We start from the raw sequence: 19,882 nt of genomic DNA, 5'->3' as shown, positions 1-19,882 counted from the left end.
TAGTAGCCACATTTCCACATAACTCTTTACAATCCAAAATAAGGAACAACTACGACATATGATCACAAACATCATGTTCATCACTCCACAACCATTCATACACCATTTCATAACCATAATAAGCTATTCCAAAAAACAAGTTGATAAACAATTGGCTCTCAAAATCATTTTTAATCAAGTTCGTCTCCCAAAGTCAAAATATTACAAGTAATTGAACATTTAAGTCAAAACCAAGCAAACAAGCTCAATTGCCTATGCCATGTATTCTCACAATTCACATATATGTGCAGTAGAGGTTACATAAGCATTTCATCGGCCAAATACGATGAATTCATGAAAACACAGAGTTCGTCTCACTTTATCGTTTTTACAAAAGAATTCAATTTTCAAGGCAAAACAAGTTAACTCATTAAACCCTTTAAACAAAGTTATTTCTTTCATAAAAACGCCCCCTAGATGATTAGGATAAAGTTCCTACACTTAGGAATAGGTTTGGAAACAATTTGGTTGAAGAAAAATGCATTTTTAAAGTTTCTGATCAGGCAAAATCGTAGTCCGATTTTTACCCATCGTAGTCCGATTTTTTTCGTGTCAAAACACTCCAAAACCTGGTCAAAATCGTAGCCCGATGCCAAAAATCGGAGTCCGATTTCTGCCTGACAGACATCATCAGATTTTCCAATTTTCACGTTTTCACGCGTAAAATCCAAACCGTTAACCCGTTTTCGATGCCGTTTTCGCCTACGCGCTCTTGAAACTTAGCTCTATCATAATCTACATAAAAATTCAAGTTTCAACCATCCCAAAATCATTTTCCAAAACCTCACATCACACTCATTTTCAAAACGGTTAACACTCGAATTTTCACACGAAAATCTCGTTTTCTCCCAAACGACTCGACTAACAAAATCACAACATGAAAACAAAAATCCTACCAAGTTCAATTCATTCAACAACATCAAAGACTCAGTCAACATCTTCATAATTGAAAAGTTCATTTTGGTCCTTCACATGAACAACTTAGCACAAATTTCACCAATCCGAACAACAACTTCACAAATGGAATACCCATGGAACAAATCAACAACAACAACATATCCAATTCAACCACGACTTTATTAAACATGAATTCAACCACAAATCAACAACAACATGTCACAATTCATTAATTTATGCACAATTCACAATATACCCATTTATAAATATCATGAACATGCAATTTCATCAACAACAACAACAAACTCATCACCAATTCATACAAAAACATATCATGTTCATGTCTATCTATTTTGACTTACAAATTCAACAACAACAACACAATTATCATACAAATCATGTTCTCAAACATAACAACAATAATCATGCACAAATTTTCACCAATTAAAATCAATTCATCAATTTCATAAAAATGGGTAAAAGAAAAAGTTATGAATTATGGTTGAATTCTAACCCTCTTACCTCTAGCACCAAGATTCTCTAACCCAAGCTTCAATTTAGCTCCTAGATGATGAATCTCTCTTCTAGCTCTAGCCTTCCTCTTCAATCTCTTCAAACCCTTTCTTCTCTCTATCTCTATCTCTTCTCTCAAATGAAATGAAATGAAATGATAAATGTTTGTAAAACCTAATTTTCACCAACAACTAGAGTTTATATATGCTCTATCCAATTGGGCTTATCTCACAAACCTTAATGAGCCTAACTCATTTCTATTCTAACCCCAAATGTTACTACTCACTTAACGGTAAAATATATCACTAACGGTCACTTACCGGTAAATAAAATAATATAAAATAATTACTACACTCTCTAGTAACTTAGTAAAATAACAACTCTCACTAAGCACTAAAAACAATCCTCAACAAAATTACAAAATTACCCTTACTCTTAAAATGACCAAAATGCCCCTACGTCCAAAATGACTAAAATACCCTTCTAACACCGAATCCTACAATTCCCAACTAAAAATACACACAGAGGCAAATAATCACACATGAGCACATATAACACACATAAATAAATAATAAAATATAACTAGCGAAAATCGGGCTGTTACACTTGACGCCTTGGGAGCCTTTTTACGCTCAAATATGTTGAGGGCTTGATGTAACAGCCCGATTTTCGCTAGTTTTATTTTATTATTTATTTATGTGTGTTATATGTGCTCTTATGTGATTATTTGCCTCTGTGTGTATTTTTGGTTGGGAATCGTAGAATTCGGTGTAGAAGGGTATTTTAGTCATTGTGAACTTAGGGGCGTTTTGGTCATTTGAGGGCAGTGGCAATTTTGTAATTTTGCAGAAAGTTATTATTTTTTTTTAGTGCCTAGTAAGAGTATTATTTTACCAAGTTACTAGAGAGGGTGTAGTAAATATTTTAATTACCGTTAAGTGACCGTTAGTGTTATATTTTACCGGTAAGTGAGTAGTAACATTTTTGAGGTTGAATTAGAAATGGGTTAGGCCCATTAAGGTTTGTGAGATAAGCCCATTAAGTGAGCCTTTATAAACTAATGTTAGTGAGAAGAGATAGGGTTACAACATTTTCATTTCATTTTTCATTTGAGAAGAGAAGAGATAGGGGCTAGAGAGAAGAACAAGTGCAATGGTTAGAGGCAAGAGGGATTCATCATCTAGGAGCTAAATTGAAGCTTGGGTTAGAGAATCTTGGTGCTAGAGGTAAGAGGGTTAGATTTCAACCATAATTCACATCTTTTTCTCTTTACCCATTTTTGTGAAATTGTTGAATTAAACCTAATTGCTTTCAAATTCGTGTTCATGTTTTGATGCAATGTTTGAGTATGTAATTTGAATGTTAATTGAGTTGTTGATGATGAAATTACATGCTTAAGTTGTGGTTATATGTATACTTTGCATTTTTGCCCAAAAATGGTGATATGAGATGTTGTTGTGATGAATTGTTGGTGAATTCATGATGTTTAGCTGCTGTTGTTGTTGATAGATGTTGTTGTTGATGATTAAAACATTGGGTAATCATAATTGGAGAGTTTGATATGACTTTGTGTTGTTTTGTTTGAAGTTTGATGAAAATGGGTCAAATGGTGATTTTTGTTAGGAGAATGTTTTGGGGCAAATTTTATATGGAATTGGGTGTCTTTTCATGTTTAGAAATGTTTAAACAAACTTTGGGATCAAATTTGAGCTTTGGGAAGTCAAAATTGGGGTTTTGGGGTGAAAAAGTGAGTTTTTCTCGTAACAGGACTGTCCCAACTCGCCACAGCGAGTGGGAGGCGAGTTGGAGGCGAGCAGGAGGTGCTTTCGGTGATGCTTACTCGCCTCGCGAGTAGATTTACTCGCCACGGCGAGCTGCACAGCGGCAGCATCCCCTGTTTCGCATTCTTGCGTCTCTTTCCCTCGTTTCTATTTTGAATTGGTTTTCGGTGTAAACATGAAAGTTGTAGATAATTTTGTTAGCTTTCCAATGGCTTTGGTTTGACTTGAAAATGATTCTTGGTTTTTGAGTTATGAGGCAAATACTCCAAGGTGGTCTTGGTGAAATTTTACGAAAAATCCGCATAACTATTTCTAAGTCGACCCAAACCGTATGGATTGTTTCCAAACTTTCAAACTTATATTTTATGAGTTCAATTAAGGTGTTTAGTAGTATTTAAACTATGATGTGAGGGATTTAACTTGTTTTACTTAGAAAATGGAAAATTTCTTGAAAAGTGATAAAGTGAGACGAACTTCGTGATTTTCATGAATTCGTCCTATTTGGCCGATGAAATGCTTACGTAGCCTCTACTGCACGCACAAGTGACTTGAGAGGATACATGGCATAGGCAATTGAACTCGTTTACTTGGTTTTGGCTTAGGTGCTCAATTATTTTCAATATTGTGATTTTTGAGACGAACTTGATTGAAAATGATCATTGAGGGCCAATTTCTTATGAACCCTCTATGATTAGATTGATATGATTATGATATGATGTATGAATGGTTGTTAGGTGATGAATATGATGTTTGTGATCATATGTTGTGATTGTTCTTTTAGTTGGAATGTAAGGAACTATGTGGAGATATGAACTATATGATATAGTTGGATGATGATTATAGCCGTTGACTTATAGCCGTTGATTATAGCCGTTGAATCGTGGTGAACATATGCATTGTGGATTGAGTCATATGTTCATGCATCATATGTCGTGTCGGATGTTATATCCATATTGCCGTTGATTATAGCCGTTGATAATGATGTTTTTGTTGCATCATAAGGTGACGACCTTGGAGGAGTTTGGTACCACATGCATCTAGAGAAGAGTCTAGAGCATCATATGCATTTGATTAATTGATGAGTCGTGTCATAAATGAATATGTGACTTGGTGAATTTGTGTGTTGGTGAAATTTGGTGAATGTTGTGATTATGTGGATTGGTGTATATGTACATTGGTGAATATTGTGGAGGGTTGTGAATAATTGTATTATGCTCTAATTGCATGTCTTAATTGTTTGTGCTTATACACTTGGTGAATCAATTGATGATGGTTATTTTAATAATAATGATGAGGTGAGATTTGTATATGCATCTATACATATATGATGTGGTGATGTTCTTTGTTAATGATGATGGCTTGCTTATAACTTCGATATGACAAATTGTACTTGTTGAGATAAGCATGCTAGATGAGTAATGAAGTGAGTAATGTTTTCATTGATTGATGTTGATAAATGATGAGCTTTTGTTGATGACTTGATTAGAGGTTGAATATGTATGCTATGCTATGATAATAATGTGAAAGCTTGAAATGTAAGTGATGAGGGATAATAATGATCATGTGATGCTAGTGTTCTAGGAGGGAGGGTTATGTATATGTGATACGTGTATGATACACTGATTGATATGAACTTGGAATGATGATATGGAATGGTTTGAATGGTATGAGAATCATGAATACTGTGAATACATGTATGATTTGTTATTTTGTATTCTTGAATATATCTTTCATTTCCAAGGTTCTTGTTTAAATCTTTTATGGATTATGATGATGTAATGCTAACCCTCAGTGGTCTGTGGTGGACCGCCTACCTCTCTGTATGGATGGGTAGACGGCGTGCAGGATGCTTAGTTGTTGCTTGTTGATGCCGAGGAGTGGAGTTCCTCTCTTTACATGCAAGTGTCTAGATTAGGGCTCTGATCTAGGGTAGTTCTTGCATGTTGTTTTATTTAACTATGTATTTGGAGTTGAGATATTCTGTTATTTGAGATTTGGATGATACATTTGTATTTAGTTTGGATATCCAGAGATTGTTTATGAATTATATGTTGTTCCGCTGCTATGTAGTATAACATGATCTTTATGCATGTATGAATTGTGGTTTATTTGGAGACGTAGCATCTATTTCTAGAATATTTCTGATGTATTCGCGCGTTTTACCGCTTAATAGAAATAGGGTGTTAAACTTGATGCCCTGGATTGGTACCTCATGCATTTGCATTGTCGAGATAATTTAAGAAGTTGAAGTTGCATAGTTGAGTTGAAGTTGCATTATCGAGTCAAGTTGTTAAGTTGATTTATGAAGTTGATGTTGTTAAGTTGATTATGATGATGTTACGATGCTACATGACTATTGTTATGATATGTTGATGATGTTTATGTTGTTAAATGTAAATGATGAATTATATGCTTATTATTATTGAATGTGAAATCTCACCCCTTCTGCTTGAAAATGTTGCTCTTCGTATGGGTAACTTGCAGGTAACCAAGATTAGTCGCGGTCGTGAGTGGACTCTCTCACAAGTGTGTCCTAGGTGCTCTGATATGTAACGGGATGGGAATTTTGTTGTTGCTTTCTGTTACTTACGTATTACTTTAAGAAGTTTTCATGAATTATTATCGAACTAAATTTTATGAAACTTAATGTTGAGGCCCTTGTGCCAAAGATTATTTTAGATGTTGAATAATTCCGCTGCGAAGTATTAAATGATACGTTGTTGAATTTTGAAGGACAAATAGTTAATTATTTCGTTTATGATTTTATGAAAAGAAATGTGACATTCCATTTATGTTGAAAAACTCTGATTTATTTATGAAATTTTTATGTTGGAAAAACGGGGTGTTGATGAATTCTTGATGTTTGAATATAGTATTAATGATGATCTGTGAAGTTGTTATAAGATGATTCAATGATGTTACTGATGTTATATATAATCGTATATGCACTATATGTATTACTTACGATGTTGATGTTGATGTGGTTCATTGTTTAATGCTGATATGATATATAAGAATTGTTATATGCTGTTGTTCTGCTGTTGTTGACTATTAATATCGTAAAGTTGTAAATGTCGGTCTAAGTTGTAAAGTTGTAAGATGTTGTCCAAATTGTTGGAGTCACATGTGATGTTCATGATCTTTCAAGTTGTAAGATGTTGAGTCCATGCATACTCATTCACGTTGAGGGCTTGATGCCCTGAAGCTTTTGCTCAATTATGTTGTGGGCTTGATGCCCTGGAGCTTTTGCTCAATTATGTTGAGGGCTTGACGCCTTGGGAGCCTTTTTACGCTCAAATATGTTGAGGGCTTGATGCCCTGGATTGGTACCTCATGCATTTGCATTGTCGAGATAATTTAAGAAGTTGAAGTTGCATAGTCGAGTTGAAGTTGCATGATCGAGTCAAGTTGTTAAGTTGATTTATGAAGTTGATGTTGTTAAGTTGATTATGATGATGTTACGATGCTACATGACTATTGTTATGATATGTTGATGATGTTTATGTTGTTAAATGTAAATGATGAATTATATGCTTATTGTTATTGAATGTGAAATCTCACCCCTTCTGCTTGAAAATGTTGCTCTTCGTATGGGTAACTTGCAGGTAACCAAGATTAGTCGCGGTCGTGAGTGGACTCTCTCACAAGTGTGTCCTAGGTGCTCAGATATGTAACGGGATGGGAATTTTGGTGTTGCTTTCTGTTACTTACGTATTACTTTAAGAAGTTTTCATGAATTATTATCGAACTAAGTTTTATGAGACTTTATGTTGAGGCCCTTGTGCCAAAGATTATTTTAGATGTTGAATAATTCCGCTGCGAAGTATTAAATGATACGTTGTTGAATTTTGAAGGACAAATAGTTAATTATTCTGTTTATGATTTTATGAAAAGAAATGTGACATTCCATTTATGTTGAAAAACTCTGATTTATTTATGAAATTTTTATGTTGGGAAAACGGGGTGTTGATGAATTGTTGATGTTTGAATATAATATTAATGATGACCTGTGAAGTTGTTATAAGATGATTCAATGATGTTACTGATGCTATATATAATCGTATATGCACTATATGTATTACTTACGATGTTTATGTTGATGTGGTTCATTCTTTAATGGTGATATGATATATAAGAATTGTTATATGCTGCTGTTCTGCTGTTGTTGACTATTAATATCATAAAGTTGTAAATGTCGGTCTAAGTTGTAAAGTTGTAAGATGTTGTCCAAATTGTTGGAGTCACATGTGATGTTCATGATCTTTCAAGTTGCAAGATGTTGAGTCCATGCATACTCATTCAAGTTGAGGGCTTGATGCCTTGGAGCCTTTACTCAACACGTTGAAGGCTTGATGCCCTGAAGCTTTTGCTCAATTATGTTGAGGGCTTGATGCCCTGGAGCTTTTTCTCAATTATGTTGAGTGGACTCTCTCACAAGTGTGTCCTAGGTGCTCTGATATGTAACGGGATGGGAATTTTGTTGTTGCTTTCTGTTACTTACGTATTACTTTAAGAAGTTTTCATGAATTATTAGCGAACTAAGTTTTATGAGACTTTATGTTGAGGCCCTTATGCCAAAGATCATTTTAGATGTTGAATAATTCCGCTGCGAAGTATTAAATGATACGTTGTTGAATTTTGAAGGATAAATAATTAATTATTCTGTTTATGATTTTATGAAAAGAAATGTGACATTCCGTTTATGTTGAAAAACTTTGATTTATTTATGAAATTTTTATGTTGGGAAAACAGGGTGTTACACTGGACATTTCGTTGCTGATTGCCCTGATCTTCAGAAGTAGAAATCAAAGGATAAGTCAAAGAAATCAATCTTCAACATAAGGATAAATTCACAAAGCAGATTAAGATGAGTTTAATGGCAACCTGGGAAATTTGGATAGTGAATCTGGGTCTGAAAAGGAAGAAGCTGAAGAAGACACTAAGGTAGCCATGGGGTTAGTGGCTACTGAGACTTCAGAAGCAGATCCTGACTCAGACTCTGAAGATGAAAATGAGGTATATTCTAAAATTCCCAGAGAACTAATGAACTCCTTACACATTTTGAACTGAGAACTAATGAGTTGAAAGATTTAAAAGAAAAATATGTTGAGTTATTGAAACAACAAGAATCAACTCTATTGGATCTGAAAGCTTCTGAAGAAGAACTTAGAGGATTTGACTTCATTTGTAAAACTTATGAAGAGAAGCTTAAGTATCTTTGTCAGAAGCTACAAGTAAAATGTAATGGAAAGTCTTTATGCAAGCATGAAATTGCTCTTCAGGATTTTATTATATTTGGTATTGACAGAAGCAAGGTTGCTTCAATGATTTACAACAATTACAGAAACAATGGCAAAGGGATTGGATTTTTAGGAGGGGAACCAAATGAAATCAGTCTTAAAGCATGTTGTGAATGCATCAAGGAAGGATTGAAAACCTTCTTTGTACCTGAAGGTGCTAAGTTTGAAACTGTAGTTCAGTCAGAACCTGAAGTTTCCAGCTCTAAGGCTAAGATTACTTCATAGCCAAAAAAACTCTAAGCCAAAGGCTATTATTAACTCTGATTCTGAAACTTCAAAGATCAGGATTCTAAAGAGATCAGAACCTGTTCCTCAGAGTCTTTGAAACCTAAATCTGAGGTCTTGAAGTCTAAGTTTCAGAAGAACAAAGCAGTTACTGCTCCTGGGAAATCAAAACCAAAGGTTTTTAAACCTAAGGTAATGATTAATCAGAAGCTACCAAACTTACAACACAAGGTACAAGAAGTGAAGAGTAAAAATTCTAGTACTAACCTGAAAGGACCCAAAAACAATGGGTACCTAACTCTGAAAATGTCAATACTGGAGATATGTCTAAGAGCAAAGGAAAAGCAAAAATCATGGTACCTAGACAGCGGTTGCTTAAGGCATATAACAGGAGAGAAGTCTATGTTCCTCACCCTCACAATGAAAGAAGGAGGAAATGCGAAGTTTGGAGGCAACCAGTCTGGCAAGATCATTGGTACAGGAACGATTGGTAACTCCTCTATCTCAATTAATAATGTGTGGTTGGCAGATGGTCTTGAACATAACCTATTGAGTATCAGTCAGTTTTGTGACAATGGTTATGATGTGATGTTTGAAAAATCCAACTGCACAGTAATGAACAAAGATAACAAGTCCATAGTATTCATGGGAAAGAGGATGGAGAATGTCTATAAAATTAAATTCTTTGAACTGGTTGACCAGAAGGTAATTTGTCTTCTGTCAATGAATGATAAGAAATGGATGTGACACAGAAGGTTGGGACATGCAAACTGGAGATTGATCCCTAAGCTTTGTAAGTTACAACTTGTCAAAGGCCTACCAGCCATTGACTATCATTCAGATGCACTTTTTGGTGCATGCCAGAAGGGGAAGATTGTGAAATCATCTTTTAAAACAAAAGACATTGTCTCAACCTCCAGACCCCTAGAATTACTTCATATTGATTTATTTGGACCAATTAGAACTGCATCCTTATATGGAAGTAAATATAGATTAGTTATTGTTAATAATTACAACAAATGGACTTGGGTAAAATTCCTGAAAAGTAAGGACAATGCTTATGATGTACTCAGTAACTTCTGCACTGAAATATAGTCTGAAAAAGAAATGAAGATCTTAAAAGTAAGAAGTGATCATGGTTAAAGACAATGCTTATGATGTATTCAGTAACTTCTGCACTCAAATACAGTCTGAAAAAGAAATGAGGATCTTAAAAGTAAGAAGTGATCATGGTGGTGAATTTGAAAATGAGCCATTTAAAAACTTTTGTGAAAAATTTAGAATTATCCATGAATTTTCTTCTCCTAAAACTCCACAACAAAATGGGAAAGAATAAAACTTTACAAGAAATGGCTAGAACCATGATTCATGAAAACAATTTGGCTAAACATTTCTGGACAGAAGTAGTGAATACAACATATTATGTCCAAAATAGAATCTATATCAGACCTATCTTGGAGAAAGCAGCATATAAACTCTTTAAGGGAAGAAGACCCAATATCTCTTACTTTCATCAATTTGGATGTACATGTTACATTCTAAATAACAAGCTCTACCTAAAGAAATTTGATGCCAAGGCCCAAAGAGGAATCTTTTTAGGTTACTCTGAAAGGTCAAAGGCATACATAGTGTATAATTCAGAAACACTTTGTGTTGAAGAATCAATGCACGTTAAATTTGATGACAAAGATCCTGGAAGTAAAACTCCAGAGCAAGATGAAATTTTGCAGAGATACAGGTTCCTGAAGACACTCCAGAACCTGATCAGATAGCTAAATCTAAAGATAGTCCAGAAGCTGAACCTACCTCATAAGCATAAGATGAAGTTTCTTCTGATGAAGCTCAAGATGGCTCTTAGCAAGCTACTTAATCCAAGAACTCATTCAAGTACAAGTCTTCACATCCTAAGGATCAAATCATTGGAAACAAAGAGAGTCCCATAAGAACAAGAACATGCTTCAGACAAGAAGAGTCTGTGATAGGGTTGTTATCAGTGATTGAACCTGTTACAGTTGATGAAGCACTTTCAGATGATGGATGGATATTAGCTATGCAAGAAGAGCTTAATCAGTTTCAAAGAAATGATGTGTGGGATCTGGTACCCAAACCTCAGCATAAGAACATTATTGGAACAAAATGGGTATTCAAAAACAAGCTGAATAAACAAGGTGAAGTAGTCAGAAACAAAGTAAGACTTGTTGCACAAGGTTACAGTCAACAAGTAGGCATTGATTATACTGAAACATTTGCTCCAGTTGCAAGATTGGAAGCAATCAGGTTACTTATATCCTATGTAGTAAATCATGGCATAATATTATATCAAATGGATGTCATGAGTGCATTTATTAATGGAGTCATTGAAGAAGAAGTGTTTGTCAAGCAACCTACTGGTTTTGAGGATCTTAAGCATCCTTACCATGTTTACAAACTTAAGAAATCACTATATTGCTTGAAACAAGCTCCCAGAGCTTGGTATGATATACTTAGTAATTTCTTGATCAAAAATGATTTTAAAAGAGGCCAAATTGACACAACACTCTTCAGAAGGACTTTTGAGAAAGACATTCTTGTTGTGCAGATATATGTTGATGATATAATATTTGGTTCTACCAATGCATCTCTTTGCTAGGAAGTTTCTAAGTTAATGCAGGATGAATTTGAAATGAGCATGATAGGAGAGCTGAAGTTCTTCCTTGGAATTCAAATCAATCAAAGCAAAGATGGAGTATATGTTCATCAAACAAAATATACTAAGGAGCTTGTGAAGAAGTTCAAGCTAGAAGATTGTAAAGTGATGAAAACTTCAATGCATCTAACCTGCAACTTAAGCAAAGAAGATACTGGATACACAGTAAACCAGAAGTTGTATAGAGGTATGATTGGTTCTTTGTTATACCTCACTGCATCTAGGCCAGATATTTTATTTAGTGTATGCTTGTGTGCAAGATTTTAATCACAGCCTAAAGAATCTCATTTAACTTATGTTAAGAGAATCTTCAGGTATTTGAAAGGAACAACTAATCTTAAACTCCTTTATAGGAAATCCTTAGATTATGAGTTGGTTTGATTGAAAGAAAGTCAACCAGTGGCAATTGTCAATTTCTAGGTGATAATCTTATATCCTGGGCTAGCAAAAGACAAGCAACTATTGCTATCTCTACAACAGAAGCAAAATACATCACAGCTGCAAGTTGGTGTACATAACTACTTTGGATGAAACATCAGTTGGAAGATTATCAGATTAATGCTAATAGTATTCCCATTTATTGTGACAATAATGCTGTTATTTGTTTGTCAAAGAATCCAATTCTACATTCAAGAGTCAAGCTTACTGAAATCAAACACCACTTTATTAAAGACTATGTTCAAAAAGGAATTTTTGATATACAATTCATTGATACTGAGCATCAACGGGCTGATATATTTACTAAGCCTTTAACTGTGGAAAGATTTGATTTTATAAAGAAAAATTTGAACATGCACTTTGTGTCTGATTGAAATTTGCTTGCTCCAGAATAGGAATTTAGGTCCTGAAGTATGTCCAGAAGCTATGGTCTGTCAGAAGCTCTTTATTGAGGTTCTAAGGAAAATGTGCTTCTGAAGATGACGTCAGCATCTGAACTCCAGAAGCTGGACTTTGTGCTTATAAATAGTAGAGTTAGTAGAAACGCTGGAAATTACTTTTTAGTGACACCTGGCCCACTAACTTTGCAGTTACTCGGAGAACTTCTAACGTGGCTTATATGTACGGTTGTATAACGTAAGAGGGCAATGATGATTTTAGCTTTGAATATACTATGACGCGCCCCCTATGTCATTAATGCTGTGTTTGTTTGTACCCTTTCTGAATTGCAATCGTTTTACTAAAAACACTTAGACAATTCACACACTACTCACTTCACAACAAACACTTTCTATTCTCAACCTTTCTTTGCAAAGTAAGCACACTCTCTCTGCAACTTATAACTTAGAACCCTAAAAAGCTTTCTTCATTATCAATGGCGTCATCAAGTTCCATTCTAGAATCATCATCAAGCATGCAAGAAGTTAGTCCAGAATCATCTACACAAGATGCTCCAGCATATGAGATTAAAGGAAGGACTATGTCCTTATAAGAATGGGAACTGAGGATTCAAACAGAGAATCCGGTGGATTTTGAGTCTCTAGCATATCCTGGTGTGATATTAGGAGTTACGATGAGTCTCAAGCGCTGATGAAGTACTTTGATATGTTGAATGGACCAACATACAAGACCTTGATAAGGCACTTCTGGGTGAGAGCCTCTGTGTACGACAGAGCTGCTTCTAAGATTGAAGAAACAGAGAAACTACTGGTTGACCCTACTTTGGAAGGGAAGACAAGAGAGGAAATGGGGCTGGAACCGTTCAAATGTGTGGAAATAAGATCCAATGTCATGGGCATTCCTGTATTCATCTCTGAAGAGGCCATTCCCTTTCTACTCAGAGGAGATGCATCTGGAAAATATGCAGGATCAGAGATATCGAATCCCAAGACCAGTCCGTGTAATGAGATTGTAAACCAATCCATGTTTAATACCAAGAAGAAAGGAAATTATTCTAATTTGAGCATGGAGAAAAAGATTCTTCTGAAAATCCAAAATAAGAATCTGTTACCAAAAGGTGGTGGCAGTGATCAACCTTCGTTAGGGCATATAGTATTCTTTCACTACTTTATCAAGAAGGAAAAAGTCAATGTGCCCAAGTATATCTTCAAGCACATGGTAAAGGAGCTTAGGGAAAGTCAGCAGAACATGAGGTGTTGGGTTCCCTATGGAAAACTCATATCAGAGATCCTTCATCAAGGAGGGATTCTGAAAGTCCAAGAGGAAATGTATGGTGGTGCTTTGGTTGTGGCCAGAAGCAGAAAGTCCAAGAGGAAAGAAACCTCCAAAGAGGAGTACTTGGAAGCTGAACAACCTTCCAAGAAGGCAAAGAAGGAAAAAGCCTCTGATAAACTGAAGATTGGTGGTTCTGGCTTACCAACAATCCAAGAGGAGGTTCAGGACCTAAATACTGATGTGGTTCTGAACAAGAGAACCAGGAGTGGGAAAGCTGCTGCTTCTTCTCAGACTGCTCCTGAACAGCCTCCAGTTCCAAAGAAGAAGAAGACTGCTATCAGGATGCTGAAGGAGTCAGCCTATGTTGAAGAGGAAGATATTGTGGCCAATACTAAGCTGGTCACAAGGGAAGTCAAGAGAAAGAAGGCAGAAGATGCTGCTGCACTCCAGAAGGCTCTGGAGATTGCAAAAGAGACTGAGATCCCTGCATCCAGCTTTACTAGAGAAGATGTAGTTACAGATGCTCAAGAGATTGTTAGAGCTACTAAAGATCTACAAGAGCTAGTTGCTTCAGAAGCTAAAGGGTTGATGATGGTAGCTACTAAAGGAGTCCAGGAGGACAATACTGGTGGATCAGAAGCTACTGCTCCAGAAGCTTGTGAAAGAGGTAATCCTGATTTCTACATACCGATGATGTTATAGAAGTAGAATCTGATTCCTCCTAATCCACTTCCTCATTATCATCTTCTGAATCAGATGATATTCCTTTAGTCCAACTTTACCAAACTAATACCCATAAAAGCCTTCTCAGAACATACCATTTGAGCCTATGGTTTCTAGTGCCAATGAAAGAATAGGCCAAATGTTTGAGATGAGAAACAAAGTCTGTGAAAGACTACCCCTTAACCACCCTCTCAAACCACATATAATTCCACCCCTCAACATGGTTCCTCCTGAGGTGAATTTTGAAACATCATCATCTCAACCATCCTCAACCAACCAAACTCAAGATACATCTGTCCTAGATAATCTGGTCAGTCACTACTCTGGTGAACTTCCAGGTGTTGAGCCAAACTCACATAAAGCCTCTGAAGTTGCTTCTATGGAAGTTGCTTCATAAAGTGTAACAGCCCGATTTTCGCTAGATTTATTTTAATATTTAATTATGTGTGTTGTGTGTGCTATTATGTGATTATTTGCATCTGTGTGTATTTTTGGTTGGGAATTGTAGAATTCGATGTAGAAGGCTATTTTAGTCATATTGGACTTAGGGGCATTTTGGTAATTTTGAGAGTATGGTTAATTTTGTAATTTTGATTGAGGATTATTTTTAGTGTTAGTAAGAGTATTATTTTACCAAGTTACTAGAGAGGGTGTAGTAATTATTTTAATTACCGTTAAATGACCGTTAGTGTTATAATTTACCATTAAGTGAGTAGTGACATTTTGGGTGTTAGAAAAGAAATGGGTTAGGCCCATTAAGGTTGAGAGATAAGCCCAATTGAATAGAGCACATATATAAACTCTAGTTGTTGGTGAAAATTAGGTTTTTGCAAACATTTCACATTTCATTTCATTTGAGGAGAGAAAAGATAGAAGTTAGAGAGAAGAGCAAGAACAAGGGTTAGAGGCAAGAGGGAGATTCACCATCTAGGAGCTAAATTGAAGCTTGAATTAGAGATTCTTGGTGTTAGAGGTAAGGGGGTTAGTCTTTACTCATAATCACTTAGTTGTAGCTTTTACCCTAACTTCTTACATAAGTGCTTATTTGAATAATTGATTATTTGTGAAATTAAGTGTGAAATTCGTGCTTATGTTATGATGTCATGTTTGGGTATGCAAATTGAATTTTAATTGAGTTGTTGATGATGAATTTGAGAGCTTAAATCATGTACATATGTATGCTTTGTGTTTTAACCAAAAATTGATGATATGAAGTGTTGTTGTGATGAATTCATGATGTTTAGTTGCTGTTGTTGTTGAGAGATGTTGTTGTTGATGATTTAAACATTGGGTAATCATAATTGGATAGTTTACTATGACTTTGTGTTGTTTTTGAATGTTTGATGAAAATGGGTCAAATGATGATTTTTGTCAAGAGGATGTTTTGGGGAACATTTTATATGGAATTGAGTGTCTTTTCATGTTTAGAAATATTTAAACAAACTTTGGGATCAAATTTGAGCTTTGGGGAGTCAAAATTGGAGTTTTGGGGTGAAAATGAGGTTTTTCCCGAGACTGAACTGTCATAACTCGCAGCTGCGAGCAAGCTTACTCGCAGCAGCGAGTAACTGCTAACTCGCAGTGGCGAGTAGCCCTACTCGCAGTGGCGAGTTGTCACAGGACAGTGTTCCCTGTTTTTGCGTTTTCGTGTCTTTTCTCTCATTTTTGTTTTGAAATGGTTTTTGGTGCAAACATGAAAATTGTAGGGAATATTTTTATCTTTCTAAGGGCGTTGGTTTGGCTTGAATACGATCTTTGGTTTGCAAGTTATGGGAAAATTACTCTTGAAACGTTTTATTGAAAAATCCCGCATAACTAGTTCCAAGTCGACCCAATCCTTGTGGAATGTTTTTAATCCTTGAAAACTCGATTTTGTGAGTGCAACTAAGGTGGTTGAACTGTGATGTAGTGAACCTACTTGTTTTTACTTAGAAATTGGGAAATTCTTTGGAAAATGATAATTGAGACGAACTTCGTGATTTTTGGGAATTCTTCATGTATGGCCGATGAAATGCTTTTGTAACCTCTACTGCACACATAAGTGACTTGTGAGAATACATGGCATAGGCAATTGAGCTTGTAGAATTGGTTTGGGTTCATAACTTCTATTATTTTTAAATGGTGACTTTTGGAGGCGAACTTAGTAGAAATGAATCTTGATGCACTTAAGTCTTATGAATCTTTTGTGAATAGGTCACATATGACTAAGTAATTGTGCCTGAATAATTGTGGAAGGTTGAGAATGATGTTTATCATAAATTGTTGTGTCATTCCATTTTACTTGATTTATGTGATGTAAATGGAAATGAATTGTAAAAGGATGTTGACGAATGTTGATGAATGTTGACGAATGTTGATGAATGTTGATGAATTTTATGTGAGATGTGATTGTTGAATGTATGGGCATGATTCTTGATAATGCAATGATGTTGAGTTGTTGAAATGTAAAAGGGGGTGTACTTTTACATTGTTTTGATAGTTGTTATGTTGGAGTTGTGCATTATCGAGTCATTACTATATGTCCAATGCATCATACCATATTGTTGTTGTTGTTGAAATGTAAAAGGAGGTGTACTTTTACATAGTAAGAGGAGGTGTACTCTTACTTAGATGTTTTTGTGGCATCTATTGTTGTTGATCTGGTACCACATGCATATATGTGTCAAGTTTAGGCGCATTGCATAAATTGAAATGTCAGATGGTTGTGTTTGTGGTTGTTAATGATGGGTGGTAAGTGTGGATTTGTATTGCTTGTATGATTGAATGTTGATGTTGAACATGCATGCAAATAATTATGAATTCTTTTATAATTATATCTGTCTGTTATGATTTGATTATGATTAATGTAATACTTACCCCCAGTGGTTTCGACCGCCTACCTGTCTGTATGGATGGGTAGACGTTGTGCAGAACTAGACGCTTGGTGAGTTTGCTTGGTGGATGTTTGGACGACGGGAGCTTTCTCCGTTGTCGTGTTAGTGTCGTAGTATCTAGGCTCTGATTAGGCTTAGTGTCTATTTGTTGTTTTTTTGGATTCTGTTGCTATGTTGTTGCTATTGTCCACTTGTCGGACTTGAATTATTTTCATATGAGGATATATTTTGACCATGGCATGTATATGTTGAAGTTTATGATTTGAATTCCGCTGTGACCGTTGAAATATTATATGTATGCATGATATTAGTTGGTTTGGTTTTGAGATGTAGCATCTATTTCTAGAATATTTCTGATCTATTCGCGCGTTTTACCGCTTAATAGAAATAGGGTCTTACAAGTTGGTATCAGAGCCGTGGTCGGTCTTGTCTAGACTAGTAGATTAGTGTTTGTTGTTTTGCCCTGTTAGTATGCGAATGGTAATGAGTTACCTTTGGTACTTGTTCTTGTGTTGTTGTGCTGTTGTTCTTATCTGTTGGTTGGTTTTGTGTAGAAGTGAGATGGCCGGTGGTAGAGATGATGGAGCGATTGCTCAGGCTTTGACTTCAGTGGCTCAGGTGTTGGCTCAGGTTAATGAGCAGGCAGCAGCTGGTCATCGTGATCCTGGTGAGGCTGAGGAGCGGAGGTTGGATCGTTTCTTGCGAAACAGTCCGCCGACGTTCAAGGGTAGGTATGACTCGGACGGAGCTCAGAAGTGGGTGCAAGACATGGAGAGGATCTTTCGTGCTATGGTGACTAGTGAGGACCAGAAGGTCAGGTTGGCTACTCACATGCTTGCTGAGGAGGCTGAGTATTGGTGGACCAATGCTAAGGGAAGACTTGAGGCTGGTGGAGCTGTGACTTGGGCTAGGTTCAAGACTGAGTTTTTGAGGAAGTACTTTCCTGAGGATTTGAGGACTAAGAAGGAAGTGGAATTCTTGAACTTGAAGCAAGAGAACCGTTCGGTGGCTGAGTATGCAGCAAAGTTTGAGGAGCTTTCGAGGTTTTTCCCGTACATCAATGCGGAGGATGCTATGGTTTCCAAGTGTGTGAAGTTCGAGAGCGGTTTGAGGCCCGGCATCTACCAGTACATGTGTGTTCAGGAGATCCGAGACTTTGATACTTTGGTGCATAAGTGTCGCATGTTTGATGATGCTGGAAGAGCTAAGGTTAACCACTACAAGGCTCAGAATGAGAAGAAAGGAAAGAGTCATGGATTTGGGAAACCGTACAGCAAAGACAAAGGCAAGAAGAGAGAAGGTGGTGGAGGTTCTAAGGTGAATGTTGCTGAGGTTAGGTGCTTCAAGTGTGGCACTTTGGGTCATTTTGCTAATGATTGCAAGAAAGGTGATAGTTATTACAAGTGTGGAAAGGCGGGTCACAAGGCTTATGAGTGTACTTATGAGGAGAAGGAAATCACTTGCTACAATTGTGGTGAGAAGGGGCATATCAGTACTAAGTGTAACACCCTATTTCTAATAAGCGGTAAAACGCGCGAATACATCAGAAATATTCTAGAAATAGATGCTACGTCTCAAAACAAACCAAACAATATCATGCATATATATAATATTTCAACGGTCACAGCGGAATTCAAATCATAAACTTCAACATATACATGCCATGGTCAAATAAATCCTCATATGAAAATACTCCAAGTCCGACAAGTGGACAATAACAACAACATAGCAACAGAATCCAAAACAACAAACAGACGCTAACCCTAATCAGAGCCTATATACTATGACACTGACACGACAACGGAGAAAGCTCCCGTCGTCCAAACATCCAACAAGCAAACTCACCAAGCGTCTAGTCCTGCACAACGTCTACCCATCCATACAGACAGGTAGGCGGTCGAAACCACTGGGGGTAAGCATTACATTAATCATAATCCACATATAAAAACATGGTATTCAAGAATTTATACATATCACATATACATAACCACCCCTCCTAGAATACTAGCATCATATGATTAACATCCCCCATTACTTGCATCTCAAGCTATCACATTATTATCATAGCATAGCATGCATAATCAACCTCTAATCAAGTCATCATTAAAAGCTCATCATTTATCAACATCAATCAATGATCACATCACTTACCTCATTACTCATTTAGCATGCTTAATTCAACAAGTACAATTCATCATTTCAAGTTACAAGCAATCAATCATCATCATCAAAGAAATCACAACATCTTATGTATATACATATACAATTCTCACCTCATCATTATCATCCAATCAATTATCATCAAATAGATTCACCAAGTGTATAAGTACAAACAAGTAAGACATGCAATTAGAACATTTATTTCACAACCATCAACAAAATCCACCAATATACATATACACCAATCCACATAATCACAACATTCACCAAATTTCACCAATACACAACATCATCAAGTCACATATTCAATTATGTCACAACTCATCAACCATTCAATTCCAAATATCACAAGTATGTATTCATCAAACACACTTATCATCAACATTCACCATTCACATGCAACAACAAGATAACATTTCATTATGCAATGCGCCTATACTCGACACATATATGCATGTGGTACCAAATCAACAACAGTCATTAGATGCCAACTGAACATCTATGTAAGAGTACACCTCCTCTTACATGTAAGAGTACACCTCCTCTTACAACAACTATGTAAAAGTACACCTC

At 36.1% G+C, this 19,882-nt stretch overlaps 1 long non-coding RNA gene across 1 annotated transcript; it reads left to right on the top strand.

The window, feature by feature from the left end:
* Nucleotides 1-2,354: 2,354 nt before the first annotated feature.
* On the top strand, nucleotides 2,355-5,338 carry LOC146915005 (uncharacterized). The gene is made up of 2 exons (XR_015013224.1): nucleotides 2,355-2,675; nucleotides 5,065-5,338. It is a non-coding gene; the product is annotated as an uncharacterized LOC146915005 (long non-coding RNA).
* The last annotated feature ends 14,544 nt before the right edge of the window (nucleotides 5,339-19,882 follow it).

Source organism: Medicago sativa, chromosome 6 (genome assembly GCF_051527215.1).
Source record: "Medicago sativa cultivar Bolivia chromosome 6, Bolivia_mono, whole genome shotgun sequence".
Lineage (NCBI taxonomy): Eukaryota > Viridiplantae > Streptophyta > Magnoliopsida > Fabales > Fabaceae > Medicago > Medicago sativa.
This window is presented reverse-complemented; position numbering and strand designations above follow the sequence as displayed.